At 46.4% G+C, this 6,306-nt stretch overlaps 1 long non-coding RNA gene across 1 annotated transcript in view; it reads left to right on the top strand.

The window, feature by feature from the left end:
- LOC125442040 overlaps nt 1-5,493 on the top strand; it is an 8,839-nt gene extending 3,346 nt beyond the window's left edge. The window contains exons 2-3 of the long non-coding RNA XR_007245929.1: nt 2,227-2,231; nt 5,481-5,493. This is a non-coding gene — a long non-coding RNA (uncharacterized LOC125442040). The remainder of the gene's footprint in view (nt 1-2,226; nt 2,232-5,480) is intronic.
- The last annotated feature ends 813 nt before the right edge of the window (nt 5,494-6,306 follow it).

Below are 6,306 nucleotides of genomic sequence, written 5' to 3'. Positions count from 1 at the left end.
CCAGAGTCCATCTAGTCCAGCTCTCTGCTACTTGCAGTGGCCCACCAGGTGCCTCTGGGAGCTCACCTGCAGGATGTGAAAGCAAGGGCCTTCTGCGGCTGTTGCTGCTCCTGAGCACCTGGTCTGCTAAGGCATTTGCAATCTGAGATCAAGGAGGATCAAGATTGGTAGCCATAAATCGACTTCTCCTCCATCAATCTGTCCAAGCCCCTTTTAAAGCTATCCAGGTGAGTGGCCATCCCCACCTCCTGTGGCAGCATATTCCAAACACCAATCACACGTTGCGTGAAGAAGTGTTTCCTTTTATTAGTCCTAGTTCTTCCCCCCAGCATTTTCAATGGATGCCCCCTGGTTCTAGTATTGTGAGAAAGAGAGAAAAATTTCTCTCTGTCAACATTTTCTACCCCATGCATAATTTTATAGACTTCAATCATATCCCCCCTCAGACGTCTCCTCTCCAAACTAAAGAGTCCCAAACACTGCAGCCATCTCCCTCCCAGATATGCATGCAGAAAGCCAAATTAAAGAAAGCTGTCACCCGAATTAAAGAAATTTTACTCTGCACCAGTACACATATTTATACAGAATAAAGTGCCATGTTTTTCAGTGAGGCTTACTGCCATGTAAATGTGCACAAGACTGCAGCTGAAAATATATCAGATTGTTTTAGTTGATTAACTGAGTAAAGATACATTTCCTTATAAGCCTTATATGTTAGTTATCATTTCCTTATATGTTAGTTATCAAAGCAACTTTGAAAAAGAGGCATTCTTCCTTCTGTTTCAACCAAAGGAAACACTTCCCTCAAGGAAAGGTATTCCCAGTCACTCAGGAGAGAATGGCACTTGCCTGCAGGTTTTTTTTTTAAAAAAGAACTTGTACAAAACAAGGGAATACTTCTTCCGAAACCTTCTTAAGAGACATTCTTACAAAGGCCCCTTCCGCACATGCAAAATAATGCGTTTTCAAACCACTTTCACAACTGTTTGCAAGTGGATTTTGCTATTCCGCACAGCCTCAAAGAGCACTGAAAGCAGTTTGAAAGTGCATTATTCTGCATATGCGGAATGAACCTAAGGAGAGAATGCCTCTTTTAAGATGGTGCTTGCCCACAGCTTTTTTAAAAAAAGAACTTGTAATAAGTAAGAAGGGAATACTTCTTCCCAGCCCTTCTTAAAATAGGCATTCCCATCCACTCAGCAAAAACAAATACCTCTTCTGAGACTGTGATTGTCAAACGTTTTTTTAAAAGAGCACGTGTTAATTGACTGCTTCAGTAGCACCTTTTTGATAAGCGTTTCTGTCAATTCGAATCACCTCAAGAGTGAGTATCATGCTGTCCTCATTTTTGAAAAAAAAAAATGTCACAAACATAGCTCCAAAAATCTAATATGTGACCAGGGTGCACTTTGACCAACTGTGCCAACTGACAGATGTCACGCAGGATCACACAAGTCTCCTGTTTCTCAGTATCAACAACACGTCAGGTACACACAGATCCGAATCCATATACCTGTCCACTGAGAGGCACAGAACATTCTGTGTTTTGCAGCTGGCGCACCATCTTCTAGCACATGTGGGTTTTTTGTCCCTAATTCCGGACGTAATTCACAAGCAGGAGATTAGGAAATAGATCCCCAGCTGTTCATCACCCCAGAGCTTAAGGCACAGGTTACGTTATCGTTTCAGACCCAGCAACATGAAGGGTCAGTTTCTCTCTGGAAGAGAACCCCTCACGACGGGGCCCATCCTGGTCTTCAGAGTGAACCAGCGCCTCTGAAACCTCAAAAACACAGTCCATGATATGCAAGAGGCTGATTTCAGCCATATGTTCAGACTGAGAGCACATACTTGGGATAGCTGAACACTGACGGTCTTCCCAGGCAAGAGGCTGGAAAAATCTGTGGCGCGAACCCTAGTACATTTTGTTCCCTGGAAAGTCGCGGGTGTGAGAGGCCCGGCCTTGGATTGGGTCCCTCCTCCAGACCGCGATCCCAACTTCAGGCCCCTGTCCTTAACGGAGTTGGGGGTCGGAGTCCCTTCCCTAGGACGGAAGGCTGAAAAGTTTGAGACTTTTCAGTTTAGAAAAGAGAGAACTAAGAGGGGACAAGATAGACGTTCGCTAAATTTACCGCGGGGTGAAGAGAGCTACAGAGGGCTTTTTTTTTGCTTCCTATCCCCAAATGCCAGAATTCGAAGGCATCCAACGAAACTGACGGGCAGCAGATTCAGTACAGACACAAGGAAATTTATTTATTTATTTATTTATTTATTTATTTGATTAATTGATTGATTGATTGATTGATTGATTGATTAATTAAATTTCTATACCGCCCTTCCCCGAATACTTCTTTACATAGCAAATGATTAAAAGCATGAAATTTGTTGCAGGAGGATGTAGTAGACAGGCGTAGACAGCTTTAGAAGGGGATTAGACAGATTTGTGGAGGATAGAGACCTATCGGTGGCTGCTACCGTGTTGCCCCAAAAATAAGACAGTGTCTTATATTAATTTTTGCTCCCAAAGATGCGCTATGTCTTATTTTCAGGGGATGTCTTATTTTTCTGTGTTCTGTTCGATGGGCATGCTTCCAAACAAAAACTTTGCTACGTCTTACGTTCGGGGGATGCCTTATATTTCGCACTTCAGCAAAAACCTCCACTACGTCTTATTTTCCGGGGATGTCTTATATTCGGGGAAACAGGGTAGCCATGGTGACTGAAAGGAACTTCCTTGTTCAAATCCAATCAGCCTCTAAATCCCAGGTGGATTCTGCAAAGCAAATGCAATCCGGGTTGCAGTGGTTACAAAGGAACCCGTTCTCCTGTTCCCGTGCGTGGCATGCAGGCAGCGATGCGTGGCATGCAGGCAGGAGCCCATGGGAACCATCTGGGTTGCTTTCATGCCTTTGCCCAGAGACGCTTCTCTCTCTGGCCGGGCATTCCGGGGGCGGGGCATTAATAATTTCTCTGTTACTGTAAAAAAAAAATCCTAATTTCCAGCTGGTATCTTTCTGTCCATAATTTCACCAAGGGTGCCCGAAGAGAACAAGGCAGCAAGACTCCCTGCTGCCTTGCCGTCTTCCTGGTCATGTAGAGGGTCGATTTTGCAACCCCCACGTTACCAGATTAGTGGTGCCTGGGAACAGAAGGTACCCCCTGTCCCTAGGGTTGTACCCCACTGTCCTAGACCCATTCTACTTGCCCTGTTCAGAATCCACCAGAGTGCTAGGAAGCAACATCAGGGGAAGGTCTCAGCCTTTATACGCTGTTGGACCTCCAAAGGAATTGACGGGACACTACGTGAGATAGATCACACAAGTCACGTTGGACTAGAATGGACCCCTGGTCTGAGCCAGCAGGGCTCTTCTGATGTTCTGAAGTTTTCCCCACAGGGAAATCTTGGAGGGCGAGAAAAAGGCATGGGGGAGAGAGGGGAGGAAAGTGTTAGAGTTTCTCACTCGTGGGATATTTTCACTGGTTTCTCTGTTACTGCAGAGGTTGCTGGTTCAGCATAGTGGCAATTGGTTGGTTTCTCATGGTATCTCCCCCTGCATTTTCCCTCTCCCTTTCCCTTCATGCCCCAGGGTGGGATTTTACGGGGTTAATCCACAAATTGATTCTTTGGGGGGGGGGGGATCTGAGCCAGGAAATAGGAGCAAGAAATAGGAGACTGTGGGTAGGACCGAGAAAGATCCAGACTTTGTCAACATGGCAGCCACCCTGGGTATCCTGCAATCTTTCCAAGAAATATTGTGGCAAAGCAGATTTCAGAAAGGATGCGGCAAAGCTAGGGGAGACCTGGAAGGCACACAAAACCTCCATGATGCTGTGGTGTTACCGCGCTGCCAGGTAACTTTTAATAGCTCCAGACCAACCAGCTCTCGGCAGCGCAGGGGAACAGAAACGGGACCCGACACAGCGAGTATAGTGAAACTGCACCAAGTTTCCAGGCAGCTTTACATTTGTACGGTCCTATATACACTTTCTTCCACCAGGAGTCCTCCAGAATGGTTGTGACGCAGCTTCACAACCATTCATTCACAAAATACATAGTGACCAATCATACATCTACAGTACATGGGAACCAATCAGAGTCCAGTGGGCAGCCCCTTCTCGAATTTCGTGGCAGGGGCAGGGCGAGGCGATGACGTAGGTACTGGCGGGAAGAACACAAAAGAGTCCTTTGGGTGCTTGGGGTCAGGAAACGAAACTTAACGACGGTGGCACCCTTATCTGTCTGCTGGTGGGATTAGGCAGATGGAGGCGCTTCTTCCGGGGTCCCTTTTGTCAACGTCCATTCAGGGCTTTTACAAATGAAAGGGACGTGCCCAGATGGAGCAGGGGTTGACTCCTGCCTTGAGCCAAGGAGGTTCCATGCAGACGCAAATACAAAAGATAGCTATAAGTCCTACTTTCTATCTAATACAGTTTGTTCCTACCTATCTTATACAGAATCTTATACAGCTTGGACAGATTTATGGAGGAGAAGTCGATTTATGGCTACCAATCTTGATCCTCCTTGATCTGAGATTGCAAATGCCTTAACAGACCAGGTGATCGGGAGCAACAGCCGCAGAAGGCCATTGCGTTCACATCCTACATGTGAGCTCCCAAAGGCACCTGGTGGGCCACTGCGAGTAGCAGAGAGCTGGACTAGATGGACTTTGGTCTGATCCAGCTGGCTTGTTCTTATGTTCTTATGTTCTTAGAAATAAAACATTGTTCCATCTTTATTCAAAACAAGACCAGGAGTGGAATAAAATCACTTCTGGCTCCGCTATCATTGGGAAGCAGGAAAAACAAGAACTCTGCTTTCCAACAGCATCCAAGCTGGGGCACCAACCTATGCAGTAAACCTCTTACAATTCCTGGTTCCTTCCACCAAGGTCATACTATGAAGAGTGGCCTCTCGTGACTGTTACCAAGAGAAAGTGTGCTAGAGATACATCTATGGATCGTTCAGCATTTCATCTGGCTTGACCCTGAAGGCATTTGTTACACATCTGTGCAGCACCTGAGCGGTGTCTTTCCTCTTGGCACAATGTACGCTTGAAGCTGCCTTTCACATGGTCGGAATCACTGGAGCGTTGCTAGGGTTTCGGGGCCATCAGCATACCGCAGTTCTAGTAGCATATTTTCCCACGCCGCCAATTCGTGGCCGGCATCTTCAGAGGCTCTCTTGGCACACCTCTTCCTGAATTCTCTGCAGGAATCCCAGCTCTTGGCAAGCCCTACTAGTTGGGTCCCTGGACATTAGAAATGGCAGCAGATGCTATTTATCTTCTTCCCACTCCGTCTTACAATGCATGTATAAAGGAGCACCAAGTTGCAGTCGGCTTTTGGAACCCTTATAGGGTTTTCAAGGCAAATGAATAAGCAGAGGTAGTTTGCCTCCTTGGTGGAAGAACTGAGAAGGTTCAGAGGGCACTTGTGTTGGTCTGCAGTAGAAAAACTAGATTTGAGTCCAGCAGCACCAGGAAAGGAACTTTGGTCAATTCCACATTTGCTATTTCCACCTTAAGCCCGAGAGCGTACATCATAAGTGTTCCGCGACAGCCACTCGGATTGACACATGTAACGCCTACGTAACGGTCAAATTTCCGACTCCAGTTGGGAACTACTACTTTTTCAGGGAACTGACGCTCGAACTCAGCTCGATTCCAGTAAAGTGCGGAATCTCTGGTGCCAGGAGTCCCCCATTCAGCCAATCACAGCTGAGTGTTTCGGGCATGCGTACAGCTGGCCAATCAAAAAACGCCACCTTCGTCCCTCCATTCCTGTGGCATTTTTTAAATAACGGGTGTGGGGATAGACGGAACATGGCCGTAGAACAGTAGCCAATCGGAACGGAGCGGCAAAGAGGCACAGGATGATCCCGCCCTCCGAGCTGGGATCAAGCTGGTTGCAGTGGGGAACAACAATGGCTTCAACCTAGGTTAGTACGCTTCTCAGGGAACTGGGTCTAACCTATTTTACTCCTGTGCGGAATCGCCCTTTGACTCCCAAAGGCTGACATTCTAAAAATCTTGTTGATCTCTAAGATGCTACTGGACTCAAATCTAGTTTTTTGCGGGAGTAAGCTCAATGGAATAAAATGGGACTTACTTTAAAGTTGATCTGATTAGGTTTGCTCCCTTAAAGGCAACTTCCTAACATCCCATGAAATGTAAGCTGTAGAAAAGAGATTCTCGGCAGAAGTCAACATCTGTATTTTATATTGCACTTGTATTGGTGAAACCTCTGATTGCGCTGACATGGAATGTTCCGCGGTTCAGCAATAAAGCTGTTTGCAGTCCAACTTTT

Source organism: Sphaerodactylus townsendi, linkage group LG12 (assembly GCF_021028975.2).
Source record: "Sphaerodactylus townsendi isolate TG3544 linkage group LG12, MPM_Stown_v2.3, whole genome shotgun sequence".
NCBI lineage: Eukaryota > Metazoa > Chordata > Lepidosauria > Squamata > Sphaerodactylidae > Sphaerodactylus > Sphaerodactylus townsendi.
This window is presented reverse-complemented; position numbering and strand designations above follow the sequence as displayed.